This window comes from Columba livia, chromosome 1, assembly GCF_036013475.1.
Source record: "Columba livia isolate bColLiv1 breed racing homer chromosome 1, bColLiv1.pat.W.v2, whole genome shotgun sequence".
Classification (NCBI taxonomy): Eukaryota; Metazoa; Chordata; class Aves; order Columbiformes; family Columbidae; genus Columba; species Columba livia.
In genome coordinates, this window is record NC_088602.1 from 202,741,609 (window position 1) to 202,764,870 (window position 23,262).

The following is a 23,262-nucleotide window of genomic DNA, read 5'->3' on the forward strand; positions in this document are numbered from 1 at the left end:
AAAGAGGCCTGATGTACCAATAAGGGTTGTATCCCTGTCTCCTCTTGTCTTCCAAATCAGTGAAATGTTCTGATCAGTGGTTGTCAGAGAACCAGACTAGTTGATAGAATTGCCATGTCAGGTGCCAGAAATTTTATGAAAATGTGATAGAATATTGCTGTCCTGGAGATACAGAAAATGAGATGTGTAACTTCTCCCAGTCCTAGACTAGAAACTAAATGTAAAGACAAACAAACAAACAATTTTTTATTTTTTAAGCAACAAAGCTCTTTTTCCCTCTCCTAAGGTTTTTTACTCACAAAATTTTTAATTATTTTCTTTTTGAATATATAAATTTCCAAATGTAACTGAAGTAAACTGATTCAAGGAACTGAAAACATGTAGCTACCGTATCTTAATACCCCATATTAGTCAAGCCATCCTTGACTAGCTTCTGACACTACTTCTGTCATTGAGGTTTGGGTAAAGAGCAGACTAGCTTTCTCCTAGAAGGTCCCAGGACGTTTCACTTAATCTTCAACCTCCCACTCTGGGTCTCACATATTTCAGTTTCTCTCCCTGTGTGGCCATGCTGGGAGCACTCACAAGCTAAACCCACAGGAAAGAAACAGAGAAGAACAGGAACCGCTCAAGAGTCTGCCTGGACAGCTTGAATAATGGTCCCAATTTGTTATGCACTAGAAGATGACTGAACTTCCCCAGTGTTATTGTTTTATCATTCTCTTGAAATCAAAACTTAATGCTTTTATTCTCTATGACCTAGTATGCTAAGCACAGTAACTTAATGGTGAAGTATTAGAAAAGCATTAATGTGAATGCATAATAGTAATAATAATAATGTAAATGTACTGACACGTGTTATGATTATTGTTACAAATGGCTTTTGGGAAGGTCATATAAAATCTTTAAAATGTATCTTTAACTGTGGCCCAAAATTCAGGGGTCTGTTGAATACATTCAGCCTGAATCTTTCTGAGGCTCCATGTGAAGAAAGTATAGGCTTTCAAAACAGACCAAGTCTGGCCATAACACAACAGGATCAGAGACATGCTTCTGCTGCAAGGGAAAGCACTTCAAATGTCAGAGTGCCAGTCTGTCAGCACTTATCACTCAGTGGGTTATACTATCGTTCCAGCAGATTCTCCTTCCAAACTTATACTTCATCACACTCCTGACCTTGCTGCATATGGCCCCTTCAGCAGAGTTCAAGTCTGTATCATGTAAGACTTGGAGAGTTTATTCACTGTTTCTCATTATCATCTCAGAGCTTTGCTCATTGTAAGCCAAAATTATTTACTTTGCAGTTTTGGGGGTGTTCATGGAGGAGGAAGGGACGAAGAAAAGTCTAACCAAGGAAAAATGTTATGCTGCAAAGAAAATGGGCAAACTTTTGTCTGTTCATGAGCAAATGGTTGCTTCTGTGCCTGTTTCATGTGCAACTTTCCATCCAAAAATGGGATAGAAACTGAGACAGCCAGGCCATATTGTGCTCTAGCTAATAAAGTGTTTCAAATCAAGAAAAACAGGTAAGGCTGCATCGCTCTGGCCTGTGCTGTATGGGCTCTTTTTTCTTTTTTTTTTTTTTTCCTTTGAAACATTCCATTTGCTTTTCAAGCCAAGACAGGAAAAGAAACATTTTTAACCTTAAGAGTCTGACACAAACCTACACAATTAAATAGTCAGGGCTGAAGTGAAGCAGGTTTTACAGTTCTTAAGTATCTATCCTTTGTTCCCTCCTTAATGGTACAGTTATAGTTAGGGAAAACATAAGAAGCTGTGAGCAAGAAGGCAAGAGCAGATTTAACTTGGAACTTTCAATTTGCTTTGAAACACATGCAGGTCAGGGCCACATGGTACTAAATACTCTACAAATAAAGAGCAAGTGTCAAGACCTTTCCTGACAAGCTTACATCTAAGAAGACAAAACAAACAAAAGATGGGTGGAGGAAAAGCCTGTGCAGTTACAGGAATACAGTACAGTCACCCCCAGTGCAGCTCTGAGTTGAGCTTCCAGACCCCAAACCTAAGGCTGTAATAATAAATAAAATGTGGCAGATCCTTAGACAGAGTAGCCTGGCACAGTTTCTGTTCACTCAGCTAAACCTCCATTCCCTTCAAAACCCAATATTTCCATCCATATTGCTTCCTGAGAGCCCTCCACACCCCCTCAGCTTATGATAGGGAAGTTTGGAAATGTGTTAGTTGACGACAGCAAAAAACAACCCAGTGAGCACACTAACAAACATCATGAGCTATAGCAGGTCAATAACAGCTTTTAGCCTTGTTTAACTTGCAAATACAGATGTGACCCATGTGTCTGTCCTGCGGTCTGCTTGAGAGTCTCTGCACCCACAAGGGAAATGTGCCACTAATGTCATCAGCCAAGCAAGATAGGCAGTCAGTGACAGAGCCAGCAAAGCATCCCATCAAGTTTTGGCACTTAAAAAATACTGCTTTTCATTGTGTAATTTCTATGGAAAATATGAGACGTGGCAAAGCCATGCAAAATATTCCACGGTGTAAATACAGATGTCCAAATTAGGCTAACGTGACCATCAGGTAGAAATTCAAAGCAGAAAGGGGTCCAAGGTATTGTGAGGGTGTGGGCAGATAAATTACAGGTGAAATGTTTGAAATTTAACTCTTCTGATTTTAAAAAAGGTCCTGCTAAGCTGTAACACCAGCTCTTCTTTTTTTTTCTCTTTCATGATTACTGAAACTCTGTTTTCAGAAAAGTTTTGACAAACTTGGAAAAAAACAGCAAACAGCTGATATTAACTGCAGTGCACACAACTGCCCTCCTACAAGATTCTGCTCAGGGACACGCTTTTAAAGTGGAAGTTCACTGACTGCTCCATGAATGTTCTTAATTCACTTTCCATGAGATATGGACAACAAAACGAAAGTGAGGTGATATAAACCATGCAGGCAATGCTATGACAGGGAGGCATTACTGACCTCCAGTACTTGTCATGGCCCTCGTGCCACATGTCACCATTTCTTCCCTTCTCCCGGAGCACCTGTTCATGGAGTCACCCTCAGCTGCAGTCATATTGGCTGATTTACTTTAAACACCTTAAGTTCAGTGTGCTGGTGTACTTGCTGGAAAAGGATCTGCAGGACTGAGGACAGAAGGCTCATGGTGAAATGAGAGTGGAAATGGAAAATAAACTTCTAAGATGCTAGTGTTGCAGACAAAGAAGGATATGTGATGAATCCCTTGCTCTCTTCCACCACATGCTCAGAAGAAGGGAATGAAAACTGATCACACTTAAGAAACTAGCAAAATTATTGCTAGCATCCTCTTGTAATATTCAGAAGATGAGATGTCTATTTTTTTTAATCAAATCAATTCATGAGAAAGAAAAACTAAAACAATTAAATAAACAGCATGGATCTTTGAAAAAAGAGTGTCAGGAAATGTTTTACAGCAAAGAACAGCCTTTTGCTATCCAGCTGTTTGTTTTGTTTTAACAACTCATGAGAGTTGAGCTTCTGCAGCTTCTTTTCTTTTTCCTATTCCAAAAGCCTTGGGGATGTTTCTCTTTTAATTATGAGCCCATTCTTGAGCTGGGAATACTTTTCCAACATGTGAGTGTGAATGATATGAATGGAGATGGCACAACTGCTTACCTCTTCTCTCACTGTTTATTTGCCTAACTCTTCCTGAGAGCAATGAAAGAAACCTTTTTCTTTTCATGGGTTTATTTGGTTCTGTGGAAACCAAGGACCCTTAGAACTGCAGAACTGAAAGACTTTGTTTAGTAAGAAGAAACACTGAGATCAGCCACCAGTTTGTCTGATATAGAAAGAATCAAGAGTCTGACTTGCACCATTCTCAGCACTTACACAGGGGATGCACTTACACTTACAGGCGTGCTCAATGTCCAAAAAGTTTACAAAAATAAATTATTTGATGGCACAGAGAACTCTCCCTCTTCCAGCCTGGTCAGGAAAAGGGCCACCATGACTCCAACTAAACCATAAAAGACTAACACAGATGCTATGGAAAACAGATAAATAAGAAGGTTTGTCTTTGTTTTCCTGCATGTGTATATTTTGGATTTAATAGGCCAAATCCAACTCTTTGAAGTTAAGGGTAATGTCTTACTGTCTTCAATCATATTCTCTTTGATTTACTTCTTAATGTCATTTGTGATGTGACATAAAAGCACCCAACAAGCTGTCATATTCCCTTCAACAAACAGCTACCTAGGTTCTCAACAGCCATGGCAGTGATGGTCTTACATGAAATACTATGTGTTTTTCCTATACTAAATACCATACATTCCTACAGCACCATCAGTGAACAACAGGGGAAATTTGCTCCAGCAGCCACCAGTCACCAACGTGGAAGTCCATCCTGGTTCACAAGCATACAAACCCATTCTGGTTCAGCAGCAGAGACTGGAGATGCTACCTCTGCTGCAAGTTTACAACAGTATGTTTTTCAAAGATGAAGGGAAGAGAAAAAAAAAGCAGCAGAGAGGTTATTTGACCAAAACTTCTGGCACTGAAACAGGCTTCTGTGTTGACAGTTAAGAGATTCACACCAACTCACTGCCTCAAAGCACTTCAACCTAAGTCAACTAAATATTTTTCATGACGTGATGTGACCATGGACATGTTAATTTCCACCTTCCAAAACTTGCTTTAGCATTCCCATCAAATTGATTTCAAGAAACAACTGTCTACAAGAGCAAAACCCTACACCTTCATGACTCCAATCTAAATGAGAATAGTAATATCTCATTTCTGAGGTACGTCTTTGTTCTCTAACATACTTGTTAACTTTTTTCCAGAGGAGTTTTTACTAATGTTCCTTTGGACATAGTGTATAGTCTAGTAAGGCTCTCGGTGCAGATTAACTTTACAACAATGCTTGTAATAAAGGTAATAATAATACCTATTTATGTTGTGTATTGCCTTTGCACAACTCAAAAGCTGTCTGTGCCACTCAGATTGTTTTGCTTAATGTGATCCTACCTGGTGCTACATGAACAAACAGTACTGTGTCAAGAGATAGGAAGCTGAGGCAAACCCTTGGGCTACTGCAGCTATTGCTGAAACTGAAATATGGTCTGATTGCTTCACTTCACAATTTTTGGCTGTTTTTTTTTCTATTAATCTTGGAAAGCTTCCAAAACAAACTTGATAAAGTCCTGAAGATGACAAAAGATTCATTTTTCCCCATACTTGTAAATCATCTTTGGCACACTTCCCAATTTTAGTAATTATAGATTTCCCCTAAGCTCTCTGCATATTGCCCATAGATATAAGACTTCATGTGATCTGTCCTCTAATTCAGAAAACTACAGTAAGCTATTACATGAACCCCACATTAGACAGTAGAGCAATTCAATACTAAAGCATTGCTTAGGTCTCTGCATGGTTTTCTTGATGGATGCTACACTGCTGATCTATTTTTATATATTATTTATCCTGGGATAGTGCCTAGAGGCCCCAGTAGGGGCAGGACCCCATACTGCTGCACATACTATGAAGGAGTACAAAAACCTCTCCTGCTTGCAGCATATTGTCTAAATATAATGAATGACACCAGATGGTTAAAACAATCAGAGGGAGCAAAAAGTGAGATGCTTGTTAACAACAGTAACAGTCAGAGCACAACAGCTACTTATCTATATATAGGCAGTGTGGTGATCCTGTCACTGTTGTCTGCTTTCTCTCTGTCCTCTGTATGTGCAGTGACCTGTGGACAAGCACTCATACACAGAGTTGAACTCTCTGTGTCTGAACAAATGGGCATTTGGAAGTATCTTCCACTGCCCACTTCAGGCATCTAGGTGAGATTCCGAGGATCTAAATCAGGGGAAAGAGGTAAGTACTTAAAGAGAATGATTCAGAGCCCCTGAGATAGGGCTCAAAGCAGTTTATGTGAATTCACAGGTTTTGGGTCACACATGGGAATGATTAAGACTTTGGGGTGTTAAAGGAGCCCAGCAAGAAGCTGTTCTCAGTGCAGTTTACATAATCTCCACCTTTATTCCCTTACATATTGACAGTGCAGAACATAAGTGCCTTGGGCATCTGCACTTCTGCAGCAAGAGCAGCCAGGAGTCCTTACAGTGTCCTGTAAGACAGTGATTAGTTCAAGTCCAGGCTCTCTGGTGAACCAGAGGTAGGTGCATCTTCCGTGTAACTCGTGGGCTAAATCTCACTCAGGTTGAAGATGGGCTTTTAAGCTCATAGCCTTGTGACCCAAATTACACTCAGTTTGGTAGTTCTTATTCGTGTCCTGATCTGAATCAGGATTACTCCACACCCAGATGAGATCCCCACCATGTTTAGGTTCCCTGTGCAAACCCTAAATCCTTCTCTAACTTCTTAGGACAATTCAGTTCTGATTTCCCAGAGCGATAACTATTCGGTCTCCCAGGGCAAGAAAAAGTAATAAATGTAAACTCCTACAAACACATTTTACTATTCTAAATTCAGCATATTTTAGACATTCCCAAGCATAAGTCTAGTCTGATATGGTATGTAGCCACAGGCTCTCCAACACCAGGTCCCTGTTCCTGAAGTGAATGATTGCTCATTCATCCCTGTCTCTTCATCAATAGATGAGACAGAAGACAGAGGGCTGAATAGCAAAGTGACTCTGCCCCTCCCTGCAGAGACAGTAAAGTAAGCAAGTGACAAGCTGTTGTGAAGGAAATAAGAGTCCAGCGGCTTGAAGATGAGTTCTGGTGAGGCTGGAGATGGGAGCTACCAAAACAAGAGGGACAAAGCCTGAAAGCAGGCCTTTTCTTTGAAGAGTGCAAACCAAAAAGAGTAAACTAGTCACAAAGAGACATTGCTGTCCTGCAGGGTAACGAATGCAGTAATACAAGGGAGGACTCACTGAGTCACGCCTACAGCAGCATAAACTAATTGAACTCATCTTTCTTTGAAATGTGAACTTGTGCAATTGCATGGGTTAGCAGGGACCTCAGATAGGTCATCTTGGTCCTCCTTATTAGTTTCTATTGCTCAGCTCTTTCTCAGATCCCCAGCATCCTACAGCTGCTTTGCACATGGACCTCCAGAAGCTCTAATAGAAGCTCCCAGAATTTTTGTGGCTCTTCTCTGAATAACTTTCATTTTCCTATGTAATTTGTTTTTCTTTAAACTCACAGTCCCCATAATTGTATTTTCTCTGAGGATCAGTCATTTTTGAGGAGGTAGCTACCACCTAGAGGTAACACAGTATTTTCAACTAGCACAAGGCTGATGAAATAAAGAAAGAGATATTAGGAGTAGATCCAAAAGAGCTCAGCTCTCATTTATGTTTGAAGACCTAGCTTTTCAAATGTAGTGTTAGGTAACTTGGGACATGTAGGCCTTACTGCATACAGTGTTCTGTGGTGCTACATGGACCATAGCACTTTTGGATGTTGCTAGTCTGCACAGGACTGCTTCATAGAAAGATAAATGGGAGCTTTATCATGCAGTTAGCTTTTAATAAAAGACTTCCTGAACACTTTATGAGAAAGAACAGGAGGAAAACGCAAGTTCTTTGAGGTGGTTTTATGTAGTGTTTTTAAAAGAGCATTTCAGCAAATACAGTCATTGAAGACATTTTTTCCCTTTAAATCAAGCTGAGTCGATTTGATTTGATCCTTTTATTCTTAAGATAACATTCATCTTGTTTAATTTCAAGCAGCTAAAATTCAGGCGTCATCTCCTCTGTCTCTAGAGAGGGTGGAGACGTGCACTGCTGGGGTGAATTCATTCCCTGACTCAGAGATACTCTCACCTAATAGGGTGCATTGCCCTTTGGAGAACCTCATCTTTTGTGCTGAAAACTGACGAAGACTAGGTAACCACCTTACACTAAAGGCAAGTGAAATAAATCCCATCTTAATTAGTTTTTCTACTCAGGATGCTCTCATGGCTCCCACTGTTACAACATCTGAACACCCATACTTTCCAAATCTATTATTTTCACACTCTTTCTATGACAAAATGTAGGTTTTACACACTTCCAAACTTATACAGCTGACACAGGTAAAGGCCAAGATCCAGACCTGCAAAGGTATTTAACAAGTTAATTGTCTAAATTAAGTGGTTTGCATTCTCGGCTGACTAACACTCAGTGATGTAGACAAAGAAGTGGCAGTTGGGTGCCTTTAGGAATTTGCTGGGATCTAAGCAGAAATGACTTGCCTGAGGATATATGTCATGGAATTAACCTCAGGTCTCCTGAGCTGCTGTCCTAACCTTTGGAATGTCCTTAACATTAAGCAAATCCTCTGCTGTTTTTGGAATTTAACTTTTGAAGTATTTACAGTCATGTCATCTTCTTTGTCACACTCAAACAAGCTATGCACAATCAAATCCTTTAATTTTTCTTCATAAATCAAACCTGACTCAAAGCTTTCCTTCTCACATTTATTGCTGTTCTCTAAGCTCTTTTTAAATGTTAACTTATCAGTAATAGCACAATGAGGCCAAAATTCCAGGTTGAATTTTTAGGTGTTACTGTGGTACAAATAAACACGGGAACATCATCACGAATTTGGATCTTTCACTAAAATCAGTGAGAATACTGTATAGCACAGAGTCCTACCCTGGTTTGTAGCATCTGAGCAATCTATATCACAGTACAGCACACTGATATTGCCTACTGCATGTATGGAAACAACAGACCAAGACTTTAAAACTGAAATAATTAAGGCTTACCAACATAAGACTCCACACACAGCAAGATGTAAATTAGCAGCATACTGACTGCTCTGCAATCTCATGACACAAAAGTGTGCATTAGTTTTTAATTAGAAAGCAGCTTGCTTCACTTTGAAAGCAAACTAAGGACATATAAAACATGACTGGTTGTGGAGAGAGTTACTGTGAAAAATCACAGAATCACAGAATGGTTGGGGTTGGAAGGGAGCTCTGGAGATCATCCAGTCCAAACCACCTGCTAAAGCAGGTTCACCAGAGCAGATCACACAGGAATGTGTCCAGGCAAGTTTGAATGTCTCCAGAGAAGGAGACTCCACAGCCTCTCTGGGCAGCCTGTTCCAGGGCTCCGGCACCTTCAAAAAAGATACCACGCCGCACGCTGTTATTCTATTTTAACAGCACACTGGCTTTTGCATGTAGACAAACCTTATCAGACCAGAGCAGGCTTCAGTATTGGGCGATATGTGTTTCTTAGAATAATCTTGGGGAGAACTGCTGAATGCTAAGCATGTCCTCTGCCTTTCTTGGGACTTGCACCTGGATCACAATAAGGGTCAATTTTTTAAAATAGGCTTAATTATTTTCATCTGTCTTGATTTTTTTTTTGTTTTAATTTTTATTTTTTTTTAGTAATCTCAGTCTGGTGTGAAAAGCAAGTTTCTCTAGAGAGAGAGAGGTGTCAGTTTCACACTATTAAAAAAAAATGACAAGATAAAACACTATTTCTGGTATTACACAATTCTCCCCTTTTAGAACAGCAGACTTGATCTCTAACTAATCAAAACAATCCTATATCAACTTTGAATTAACATTGAAGCCTATTCGTGTTTTGATTTTAGAAACTATAAGCACAGAGTATGGATAACTTGTGGGAAACGTGCAGGCAAAGTATAATGCACCTTTCAGGATGTTTAAATAATTGTAAAAGGTTTTCCAGATTTCAGATTATTAGAGGGATGTTTGAAGGACTTCTGCATTAAACAGACCACAGAAACCTTACACAGTTATCCTTATATTGAATCCAGTAGCTTGTTTATGAATTAGCATTTATTGTCCAAATAAGATTCAGTTACTGGGGACATCAAGAACACAAGATTCTGCAACATTCCTTCCGTGGAATTACTTTGCTATCTTCTGATACTAAAAAAGATAAAATTCCTATACCAAAATGAGGAAGTTTTACCCAATAGCCCAGCTTCAGAACAAGGAAACATGTTTGTTCTGTGTCAGGGTTTCCAACCTACATCTTATGAACCACAAGAGGAACACACTACTTCGAAGTTTGACACAAACAAGAGAATCCCACGCACCACTATATCTCTGTGGGGAATGAAGAATAAGCACTTACGCAGCAAACACTGCCAAAAACTCACATGCCTATTTTGGGACTTTCTCTCAGCCTAACCGAAAAGCAGGAGGTAGAGATGACAGCTACACAAGAAAAGGCACCCATGGGACTGAGGTCACATCTTCAACTTGAGCATGTCCAAAAAGAGCTCTGAGCAATTGCTGTTGCCACGCCAGTGTTGCTGGGTTTTCTTTCTGAATGGTGGCACACACACAGGTTAAGCCTGGGAAGCTTTCTGTAACACAATATATTTGTAGGTCAGACCAGAACCATCAGTGGGATCTAATAAAATGAGTTGGAAAAAAACCTACCGATCTTCTAAGGGAAAACAGTGAAGACACTGAGTGAGGATGCTGGATCTGTCTGAACATAATGCCTGGAGAATCTTTGTGGCTCTAGAGAAAAACTTTTGTTTCCACAGTGTTAGTCATTAGTTTCCCCATCCTCCAGCAGCACATTTCCAACTCTTCTAATTGCTTGTACTCACACCTTTTTTCCCATGTGGCTCAAAGAAGAATGAAGAGAGATAGCACAATTTAAAACAGATCATGCCTGGTGAGCACCAAAGCACTATTTTGTTGAGAAAAGAATGAAAACAAGTAGACAGTAGGGATATTGCAGTGCCTACTGCAAGGCCTTGTGAGGTTCCCCTAGGGCCAACACAACAGACGACGGTAATCTCTGCTGATGTTTGCACTAAATATAATAATTCTAGTTATATTCAAAGTCACTGTGCCCCAGTTATTCTGGGCCCACATAAAATTTCACTCATAAAGGTGAGTGTAGCACTTTATAGACAAGAAAAACTAACAGTTTATCTTGGAAGTGTCAGATGCCACTTTCCATTGTGTCATATGAATTCCTGGATGGAAAACAAAACACAATGAATGTGAATACATTCCAAAATGCTCTTCTCATATCACTTTAGTGGCAATTACCTTGTTTGCAGGGAAAGGAGGGAAAGAAATAGCAGAAAGGATGGAAAGTACTTTTTTTTGGTAGATACTATTCATAAAGCTAGATTTTATTGTCCTTAAAACAGGTTGATATCCTAGGATAAAAATAGAAGTAAAGCCTGTCTCTTCTAAGAAAATTGCAGTCAATATTTCAGCACTGACCAACTGCAGAACAGCTGTGCCTGTGATATTGGTGGCACAAATGCTATCACAAACAAAGGCATTTTTGCCATCGCCTTGAGAACCTGACACAAGATCTGAAATCTGAGTTCTCTCCCTTTAACAGCTTAACACCCCACATGTGTGATTGCTACCGAGTAGAGTACCCCTAAGGAGTGAAGATTTTTCATCAAGTTGGGACCGTTTCTGGGAACTGACAGGATACAGGATAACTGTGCCTGGAGTTTTTACTAAAGCACACGAGAGACTTAAATGGTATGAAGAAGGTGAAATTTCAGAGAGGAGAAGAGTTTGGAGGCAAGAGCAGCTTGTCTTGTTTGTTGGAACCACCTGGAGAACCGCTGCAGCAAAGACGTGATGATGGTAATTCCAACTCAGAAAGACTAAGCCCTTGTGCCATAGGACATGTTGGCAGCCAGCACAGACCCAGCACAACGGAAAAGCCAGAGATAAACCAAACAGAATCTCACCTTGAGTATTAAACTAAATATGATGGTTTCATTTTACTTTTTTTTTTTTTTTTTTTGCTTTGAAACCAGATGTTTGGGATTAAGAGAGACAAATTCCCTGCCCTGTTTGTTGCACGTACCTCCTGCTTTTCTGTTAGGCTCTGAAAAAGTACAGAAATTGGCATTGGAGCTTTCAGCAGTGTTTTGTGCTTAACTATTTATACTTTAGCCTCATGCATCAGTGTAGAACAGCAACAAATTGAGAAAAAAAAAAAAAAGATCCTTCCATCACTGTAAAAGTCAAAGCACAAATTCTTCTATACATCAAGTACCATTTTAAGTGCCATCAAAGAGATCAATATCTGTGTCATGAGTTTCATAACGGTGCTCTTGTTGCCATTTAGGAAAGCAATGAGCTGTAGTAAACACACAGGAAGCAAAGGACTCAGGAGCTTCAGGTTCATGAGCATAGCATAGCAATAGATCTGTACTTAAAAATATAAATCTCTTTAGGAAAAAAAAAAAAAGGATACATTAATTTTGAGAAGGATACCATAAGAGTATCAGTCTACCATTTTCCTCCTCACATATATTTTATTTTATGAGTTTAATCAGTCTTCACCGTAAGCAGTCTATGATGATTTTATCTGAAGGTGGAAAATCTTCTCATGTGAAAACTCCCCTGATTTCACTGAAGCATGTATATGTTATTCTGGTGTTATATTAGGAAATATATTTCTTTGCCATAGATTCATTTTTTTTTTACTTTTTTTAGGTTGAGGCAGCTCTGTGAGATAATACATATCTGCTGTTTGTAGACATCACTAGAGTACTATAACCACCAAGTCATAACTCCTGAACAAATCTGCACAGTGCAAATGGTATTACCCAGGACACTCATCTTAAAAAGTTAAACAGCACAGAACAGCAGAGATAAACACACCTTTTCTTCTAGAAAGAGGACATAAAAGACCCTCAAACATGAACAATATTAGTAACTCTCTTAGATGTGTCAATTCTCTCACTTTTTCTTCACTTGGGTGGGACTGACACTCCAAGTATTACAACCAGTCAGCTTTTCCTCAAAGCCTTTAAAACTTTGAGTTCAATTTACAAAATAATAAATTTAGTCTTAAAATAAACACCTTGGATTTCATCAGGTCTGAGAAAACCTCAGTTCTGACAAAATTATGTGTTTTATAAAGCATCTGATCATCAGACCACAATGATTCAGGCACTAGCTATGTAAAGCATCCTTGTCTATTAACATTGTTTTAGCCAAAATATTAGATTAATAACAGAGAAATGTGATTTTATCTGCCTTTCCAGTCAGCCAAGTTCAGTGTTAGAGACCAGTATAAGACCAGTCTTCAATTGTTACCAGGCTTTGCATGTAACCACAGCTGCTTAACAACACATGCCCCATGGCACCTGGACTGTTGGATGCACATATAACAAAGTTCTGATTGTTTCAAGTTGTTCAGTGCCTGTGGTGTTCAAAAAGAGGCATTGCTCTGTCCACCTTGCTTCCAAAACCAGGGTAAGCTCTAAGTGTGCCCTGTTCTCCCCCAGACTGAAACCAGTGATTCACTTCTCCCAATACCTTTTATCCATCAGACTCAAGGTTAGCTCACTCCTTCAGGAACAGATAGGGTTGGACTCCTAAAGATTATTTCAATATTTTACTTCAGTACCAAATAGGAAATATCAGCACTAATACTAAAACATTAATTGGAGCTGGTCCAGTAAGAAATCTTACCCCTGAAAGATGATGCTCTAACTATGCCAAGCTCCATCCCCTTTCTGTTGAGACATTGATAATAGAGCACTCACAACAAAGTGGAACCACAGCGACTGAGAAAGTCACACTTCCAGGCATCAGCAAGACCACCACCCAGACATATGCTTGAAAAACTTCACTTCCAGGTCACCTCAGGGAAGATCAGGCACATGAACCACTTAAGTATATGTTAGAGATTTTTTGAAGTTTATTTATGCAACTTGCTTTACCTCATGACTTGTGGTTTTTGGGGATCCTACCACAATCACCCAGACAGTGCACAAGAAGCAATAGCACTTGCTTAGTACTTCAGTCTCTAGCTTCTCTTTACAACTCTACTCCCTCAACTGTTTTTGGTGTATACAGCTAATTTAAACATCTGCTTTCCTCTTTCCACTTTCAGAGCTGCATATTCCTTGTAAAGACATAGGACTGCCCTTAGCTATTACAGATCACTCCACCAATTTCAGTTATGTGTCTCTAATTTATACCAACTGAAGACACAGCTTGTTCTACCTCATTTTTTTTCAAACACAACCATTCTGCACTACTATCACTCCCATGGGCACTGTCCACTTTCTCAGTGCAGCAGTTTTATCTACAAGGTATGGCAGAAATTTACGCCTCAACTCAAGAGTACATCATATTAATAGCAAGTGTACAGTGGCTTGTGCTAAACTAAAATCCACCCATCTGTGCATGATTTTTCTATAATTAAAATGATCATTATGAAACCCCTCAGCCAGGAAGTATACTTTATTAACTTAAAACTCTGAAATGAAGACATGAAGATTTAAAGATCCATTGACAAAAAACTTAGAAAAAATGGTGTTACATTGCAGCTTCAGGAAGGAAATAGAGGTAATAAAGATATTTACTTTTATTAGCTCACTTCTTATGTTTGGATTTCTGTTCCTTTGAATTGATCTGTTTCTATAAAGTACCATTCAACTTCACTATTAATGTGCTGAAATACATAAAGATACAGTAAAAACTGGTATGCCTGCTCCCTAGATGAAAAAATCCTGAATTATGTTTTTTCTAGCTTGGTAAGTCTGTGTTTGTGCATAGCATTTCTAGCAGATGTGTTTTTTCTTTCTTTTAAAGATGAGTTCTGCTCCAGTTAAAACACAAAGGCTTAGAGTCTCCAACTCAAAGTATTACATGGCTCAATGGATCCAAGAATTCCAGATTTGTTCATGTGGACACTTTGTGCCTCTAGAAAATCCCCTAACCTCTTCATAATATACCTCCTCAGAATAAAGTGAATTCTTTGAAGCTTCATTGTTCAGAAATTAATCTGCTAAACTAAGGAGGTCACAGGAATCAAAAGTCAGGTTAATTCAATGTAATTAATTTATTAAGGCATTAGGCCAAATTTGCTATTTATCTTTCACAATAGGAGATCTCGTAATGCCATTACAAATTCAACTTTGCCCTGATGCTTTTATCATTCAACAACAGAAAAACAGGCTGAGACATCTGCTTATTCTACAAAATAAAAATGTTTTTGTTACTTGTCTTCTCGAGGAACTAGAATGTCTGAGTCTTCTGTGCTTGCTGACTCTTGCCTTACACTGTGGATGAAAGCAGGTTTTATTTCTTTTGTTTAGCTGGAAACATCACTGGTGTTAAGACGAGAGGATCTTCACTTCTGACTTGGATCTCCTAATGCTACTGCTATATATTTTCTGAATGAGAAAAGCTCTACTTCTTGCAACTACTGACAGAAATGATAAATCATGACTATCCATATCTTATACTTCCAACTAAAAGCACGATTTTAAGAAATATGGAAGACCTATAAACAAATTTGTTGCTGTGTCTCCTCTGATTTCTATTAAACAACAGATCTTCAAAGATGTAACATGTGATCACATTATTAGTAGGATATACTATAGTAGCTTTGAAGATGTCCTTAATAAAGGTTTTCAGGCACCTGCTTAAAAAAGAAAATAAGTAATGAAATTAAGTAAATTACTGGCACTTTTATATGCAGGTGAAACATGTCTTTTAGAAGAGAATAGTTATACCAATGTTGCTTCTTGCGAAGGCACAGATTATGAAGTAAATCAGAAAATAGTGGGGGAAACTTACAGTCAAGGCTGTTATTTTTTTCTCTAAATCTTGGAGAAAAGGAATTGCATTTGCAACAGTCTAACACTATTTGTCATTGCCCTTCATTTTGTTTCCCCCTCTCAAATTTTAACTGTTTAGCTCTTTTGATACTAAAAGTTGTTATGAACAGTTTTCCTTTATTACACTGTTCTAAAGCCTTTTAGTATAAGTCTTGATAAAACCTCACATATGTGCATTATAAAATTACAGGGTATAAGTTCCATATGGAAAATTCATCATATTTCTTCTTACTGTTTTTAGTAGAAATTCTGACATTAAGCATGAGAGCAACAGACATTGTTTTAATTCTTCATTGTGGAAGGAAAAAAATATCAACTTTTTGCCTTTGGTTGAGAAAGAATTTTTTACATGCTCTCTCTTTGCAATCTCTCAATTGCAAAACCAAAAAAGGATTTTAGAAGGACAAAATGTAACCACAATTATATGGAGTGTGTCATTGATAAATTCCAGGGGAATATAACAGACTAGGTAGGCACATACCATTAGATCTAGCTGTTCGTACTGTTAAAATTCTAGCCAAGATTAAGCTAGAGTATTTGGCCACATCAGCCCTCAGGACTGCACTTAAATTTTAATAGACTTGATCTCATTCTGGATTTAGACTTTAGGAAAGTATCTCTTTCTAGAGGGTATTTTACATAGCAGTCTATCTTTAAAAATGTGCTTAAGTCCCTTAAAGTCACCAAGTACAGAAACACTGAGAACAGGCGCAAGACTTTAATTTCATGATAGCCTCAGTTTTGTATAATTTTCAGCTAATCCTAGGCTTTCTGTTTCCAGTGCATTTAGTCCTGGGTTATTCTGATGCAAGATGAGCTCAGACTCAGGGCTGCAGTTTCTCCAGGATTTTTGGAAAGGGACATTCCAGAAAAACTGGTAACTTCTCCCCATCCACTTGGAAAAAGATAAATAAGAAAACAACAACAAAAACTCAGCATATCATTGGAGTATGCTCAGATGTTACAGAACTTTTTAGCCTCTCTTCTTCCAAATGACACCTGCTTCATGCAAGTCTACTGATTCATTGACCAAGTAGACTGGAAACAGTTTAATTATGGATATGTTTGTTTGTTGGTTTTTTGTTTTGTTTTGTTTTTTTTCTCTTTGAAACTGACCACATTAAAAGAAAAAGCTCACATGACTCTTATTTATGTTTATAATAACAAAGGAAGAAAAATACGCAAATATCTAGAAAAAGGATAGGAAAGTTGAGTAATGTACACAGTGTGAAAATTCATGCAGTGCAGAATGTCCTCATGAGTTAGAGATCTCTACATACAAATAAGCTCTAGAGCATTAATTTCTCATTAGCTGTATGTATCTTGAACCCTTTAGGATTTGTCTTGCAAACAAATGCTGGTAGATAAATGCCTCTAATGTCTTGTGCTTAGTCTGAGCAGTGAAGCTCACTATTAGGTAAACTGTTTGGTACCAACAGAGCTCTGAAACTTAATCACATTTTCCAATAAGTTTTAGGGGAATGCAATGATTTAGGGAAGGTTAGTATAATGTTCTAGGTATAAACACCACACCCATCACCCTGATAGTCAAATTGAGTCAATGATTCAACCCAGATGGGAATCCAGGTTCTTCTTGGCTTACTGTTATCTGTTCTGCCCATTAGGCTATATGACTTCCATAAATTATTTTGGAGTTCCTGTTAAAAGAAAATAAATCCACATGATGCTAAATGCTGCCTCCCAGCTGTAATACAAACTGGAATTTTGGACTACAGCACTGCTCCCTGACTCATCCTGGATCCCCTCCATGTGACGCTGGATCCATCTAAGCTGGGGAGAGTAGAATAGAATGTCTTTTTTTCAATCACCCACTGTCAGATAACATGTGGATGTTCACACAGCATGTCTCTAGGATGTGAAAAATAACAACACCAGACAGAGGCCTTTCTGAATACACAATGGTAGAAAGGAGAAGATAAAAGGACTAAAGATTTTACAAGGGTAAGCTAAGCACTGACTCATTGCCATTGCTAATTTACAGAATATAGAAAACCCAGACATAAATGTTGAAGGGGGAGGGAGAGAGAGAGACTGTGTTAAGATGTACGTCAGAGGTGCAGCTCTATACAAAAGATAAAAAAAACACACCCATGGAGTAAAACTTAATTTCTCACATAGTTTAAATACAGCCACCACATTTTACATCTCATGGGCACAGCTTTACTGTGAGCTTCTCTGTTACCTGTGTGTAGTTAGAGAAAATCCAGAGAGCAAGGAAAACAAACACATCACACATTTGCTGCGTCTGCTTGAGTTAATGACACTCAGCATGCACCTTAAGCATTTTCCAGGGGTTAAAAACACAATGGGCCAAACATAGCTCTGGCTATCCCACAGGCTGCCGTGCCAGCAGAGCGCGGTGGGAAAGCCTGCTTAACCAGCACCGGAGGATTTCCCTCATGTAGGAAACCTCAAAGACTATAGAGGTGGCTCAGTGGCCAGTTCCAGCACCAGGGGTTTTAGCCAAAGAAATGCCGGCATGTGCTGGGAATTCAGCTGATTCCCAGCTGATGAATCAGCCTTTCTGGAGCCACAGGTAACCGGTATGTCTACATTGCAGTGGCGCACAGTGAAAGACACTTGGGATTACAACTTCTGTGGTTTTAACAGCAAAAAGGAGAATAAGAAACAAAACAGAGATTCAGAAAGAACCAAGAAATAAATCATTATTTGGACTACCCTAAACTGACAGCCTGCTCACAGAGTGAGTCTGAATGATTATGACCTTCTGCAGATTAAACTGCAAAGATTCTGACTGTGTGGGGCATTTGTACTTGTTCTGTGATAGAATATGGAAAGAGATGCTGAGTATATCCCTTCTGTTTGGACCAGAATAAGGACATGTTGTTGGGAATGTTTCAGTCTTTGGCTTTGCTTTTTTAATAACTTGATGTTTACAGTGTTGATTTGCTTAATTATTGTTATTTAATCTTTGAGTAATAATGCTGCAGTATCCTCAAATATTTTAAAGGGCTCTTCCCCAACAACAGCTAGAACCACTTAATATTCTATCTTAATTAAAACTTTTTTTTTTTTTTCCCTAGAGCCTGTTTCTTTTAATTCTGTAGCAAAATCTCAATAGAATTTAAATGGTGCAGTATAATTTGCATAGTGAACACAGTGGTACCTACAGTGAAAACACTCAGAAAATAAAACAAAACCCCACCGAGAAGTAGAGTGAGATCAGGACTATTAGGAACAGTGTTTTGGAAGGTCAGCTGAAGGCACAACCTGCAGCTGGAAAGAAGTGGGCAGAGGATGGTACTTGAGAGTAGAAGCCAAAAGAGGTATCGCTCTTCAAGGTAATCTAACATCAGCTACCCAAGAAACCAAAGTTGAGGTCAGGAATACAACTCAAAACTATGTCTTTCTGAGATTGGGTCACCTCTTTCACCACTACTGGAGGGCTCTTCTCTCTTTCTGGGATTATTGTCCTGAAAGCAACTTACACCAGCTCTTCTAATTGTAGTCATTCTTATATTTTGAGATGTGTCATAGAATACTGGTGAAGCTGCTATTTCCATTTCTGGTTAAAGTGTTCCATGGGCAGAGCCCACATGCTGGCTGCGGGAGACTTGGCTCAAAATGTTTCTGCCTGGTTTGGAGAACATCTCTCTGTGCTTCAGGACTGCATCTAATGGGGAATCCACTCTGTTCACCGTACCCTGACAATCCCTATTGGATTGGTAAGAAGACTGAAAGTAAATTTAGTTCCTGGATCTCAGGCTAGTCTGGATGTTCAAGCCAAAATAAAGTTCAAATAAAAGTGAAGCCAAGCTGCTCAACCTCATCAAGGCTGAAATGCTTCTATTTTTGAAGCACCTCAGAGCAGGACTTGTCACAGAAAGTTTAAGAAAAAGAGGTATGACACCTGCAGAATTTGGATACTTCTGTTTGACAGCAGGATTGCAATTATAGATTAAAATACCAAAATTCCTCTTTAGAAATCTATTTAGGCTCTCAGCTTTCTACAGGTTTAGGAAAGACCTTGACCCTAACATACCTTGCAGATGATGATGACTAGTGCTTTTCTGAATCAAGCCCATAATAAACTAGACGAACTAATTCAAAGGCAAAAATGAAAATTGCATCAGCTCTACCAATATTGGTTTGAAAAACAATATGAAATTGTTGTTCCATACAGTAGATCACCTCCTAATGGTTAACAGTGAAATTAAGTCCTTTACCTGCTCCCTGGATTCCCTAGATATGCAAGTAATAAGTAAAAAAAAAAAAAAAAAAAAAAGACGTGCTAAAATTTCTTACAAAAGTTCTTGCCTGCATCTTCATGACCTCTGTCAGAGGCACAGATGCAGCATTTAGCTGCTGCTTTCTCAACAAAGTGCTCTCTGCCTATGGTCAGACTGCTGCCCCATTGATCTCTATTGTTCTTGGACAAATTTTCCCAGTTCAAATCAAAGTGAAGCTTTTCTAAAAGAAAAGTGGCTGCTTTCAGCTTCTTCTCTACAGTCACTGATTACCTAACGTGCTCAGGAATGTTTCCATTCTAGAAGCAAAAAACTTTCATTTTGTAATATTCACTGCAAAACAAGGAGCTTTACCACCCTCTGTGTTACTGCACAAAGCAGAGGTTGTCAGTGTGAGAAGACAAACAATCCCATTTCAGTGAGCACCCCGGGCCAACCAGGTGCTCTGCAGCCCCTAGTGATGGACACGTTCGTCAGAGTCGAGCTCACGGCAATGCTGAAGAACTTCATGGAAAGGAAGGAATTTTGCCACCACTCCAATACGCAACTGTTTTGCTGGTAGACATGGGATGATTATGCCCATGCTACCCTTTCCATCGCCCTGAGACACCTATGCGAAGCGGTATCAGGCGCAGAGGTTCCGGGGCTGAGGGAACAAAACTCTCCCCCTGCCGGCACCACTCCCATCTCCCCAGGCTTTCACCCCTGCTCCGCAAAATTGTCACCTCCTCGTTCCTGACCTCCCAAACCCACCTCTTCTGCGCTCCCAGGGCAGAGCCGAGGGTTTTCCCCGAGGCAGCGCACCTCACCTCCTTGATGACAGCCGGGCAGGTGGCCCAGAGACCGTCGCCAGGTACCGGGCGCTGTCACCCGCTCCGCAGCTGCCACGGCAGCTGTCGGGGCAGAGGCGAGCAGAGGGTTCGGGACAAGGAGGGGGAACCCCTTGCACTTTTCCACCCGCCCCCCTCTCCACCCCTTCTCCGGAAAAGTGCCCCAGCGCGCAGCGGAGCGGCGTAAAGTGGCGGGGTTCCCGCGGGGGCTGGCTGGTACCTGCCGGGGAGCCGGAGTGGCAGCGAGGTGCGGGGTGAGGCCGGTGCGGGGCCGGGGCCGGTGGCCGGGTTTTTGGAGGCGTTGCGAGTGAGGCCGGCTCCTCCCCGGCGGCGGTGGCGGCGGCGGAGGGTCTCGCTCCTTCTGCGCGGAGTGTCAGACTTTCCCCTGGCTTCCCTTCCTCCATCCCCGCCACCCCTTTCCACTCCCTCGCACGCACATGCACACCCCTCCAGCAAATGGGCTGCTGCGTGTGTGTGTGTGTGTCAGCTCAGGCACACACCCACTGCTGCTGCTCCCGGCATAGGTCACAGCCCCGGCCACTATTAGCTCCGTGAAAAGCAGCGGAGTACACACACAGACATACAATCAGACACACAGAACGTGGGAGGAATATGCTCACCCTGATGACACCGGACACTGCGGGACCCTAAGCTCATGTGCTTTCCTCTGGACCACAGACCTGGATCACAGAGCTCTAAGTTTGCACAGGGGCATCCCAATCCAATGTTGTGATCACTCTGCACGGGTGTTGGTCCAAATCATAATGTCTAAAGCAACCTCAGCTCCACTCACATTATTCTCGTGACACATTCCCGCTGGGGATGAACTGCAGGTCCCTGCCTGGTACACTGGGAGTTAAAAAAAAAAAAAAAAAGGCCAGCTGGCCACACTTTCTGATAAGGAGAGAGCAAATGGGCAGTGGCTCATAGCAAGGGGTTGGTGCATGATTAAGAGGAGTCTGCATGTAAAATTGTAGCTGCCAGGGATAAATGTGCCTTTGCATTTATTTGTTTTGCCCATGGAATGTGCTACATCGGTGGTTCTCCAGCTTTTGCATGCTGCAGACCACTTCCTAAGAGAGAATTTCTCTCCTGGACCAACCCACTCCCACACCAAACCCTTCTCCCCAACATGTTTCCTTCTGTGGCTGCCCGAGGAAGCGCCTTTCTGCCCACAGGCTGAGAGCCATTGAACACATGGCACAGATAATGTCAGACACTTCCAGACAAGGCACACTAGGACTCTTTCAAAAACTGTGTTTCCCTTAGTGAAGAGCTCAGATTGAAAGTCTTCAGCTGGCAACACAGTTGCAGAACAGACCGTGACTGTTGCTCTATGAAATAACAGAACCAAAGAAGTCCAGATGAATGTATTGGAGTTTCCACTATGTTACCACCCTCAGTAGAAATTCATCTTCACCTGCCGTTCACATAGAAGTCAGATGGGTGGTCTGGGCATACAAGGTAGGGTTTAAATATGGATTTTGTTTTTGTTTCCTAACTTCACCAAAAGCTAGCTTTACACTTTTTAATCTACATTTTTGAAACAGTTTGTTACTACAGGACCAAGCTGGTGATGTTTTTATAAACTCGGCACACACACAGATACACAGACTCCACTTGTCTACATGTGTCTTCTATTCCCACAAAATAAATGGAGGGATCTGAAGACAGGTTGTTTAATAGCTGCCATTGACTTCTGATGTTTAAGGCCTTCAAAAGGGAATTTTATATTTGATTTCCCACACTCATTTCATTATCATCAATAAGGCTTCCCATTGCTTTAATCCCTGGATGTCACTGTTTAACAAAAATATCATTGTGATCAGTATGATGCAGATTAGAGCCCAGTTTGTGTTTTAAATTCATGTAATTAAATTAATGTAAAGTAAAGTAATGTAAAGTAAATTAAATGATTCTTGTATTTTACCTCATTCCCAGATACACACTGAACATCACAGCACTCTGCTGGTAACCACTTTCTGCTCCAGAAGAAGCTCAAGAAAGAGAAAATAAGGAGCAAGTTGATGGCAGAAAAATCCCTGTTGATTTTTTAAGCATTCATTAAAAATACAGACTTGGGCTTTAATGTGTTCTAAAAACGTGAATCCTGGTAGAAAAATAAAACACGATGAAAAGTAGTGCTCGCTTCATATACTGGAGATGTTTCAGACTCCTGTGAAAAATAAATCACTATGAATTTTCCTCCTTTCTCATTTGTGGAACCAGCCTGTAGTCTCTATGAAACGTAAAATAAATGGATTTGGAAACGTTTTTATCATGAAAACACATAGTTTTGGTCGCATAAATAGCAGAAGATTCATCTTTCAAGAATTATACAAAAGATTTTGTGGAATAATTAAGGTCTTCATGTATTGAAGTGCAAGAAACCAAGAAAAAAGATGCCCTCTTGTGGCTGTTTGCTGAATGAAAACTGTGAAAGTTCATAAAATTTCTGTGCAGACATTGCAGAAAGAACATTATTTTTTATTCCTTGTTACTAAGGCTGTAAACCAAGGTTACACAAGGTCATACCACGGACACGGGCTGAGGAGGCCTTAGCCATCTGCACTGTATCATTTTAAATGATCAGTTGATACATTGCTTGGCATAGTATTTTAAACCACTGTTCAGAAAATCCCAGAGCAGATAAGCACAGCTTCA

The 23,262-nt window shown here is 40.1% G+C and overlaps 1 protein-coding gene across 4 annotated transcripts in view; it reads right to left on the reverse strand.

The window, feature by feature from the left end:
* SEMA3D (semaphorin 3D) overlaps positions 1-21,412 on the reverse strand; it is a 139,181-nt gene extending 117,769 nt beyond the window's left edge. Inside the window, exon 1 of one of the 4 annotated variants that reach the window (XM_021300628.2) lies at positions 21,219-21,412. The gene's annotated coding sequence lies outside the window, so the exon portion shown is untranslated. Of the gene's footprint in view, positions 1-20,521; positions 21,056-21,218 lie in introns of those variants that run through there. The other 3 variants (XM_005512063.3, XM_021300627.2, XM_065049222.1) reach the window with 3 other exon arrangements.
* Between the last annotated feature and the right edge of the window lie 1,850 nt (positions 21,413-23,262).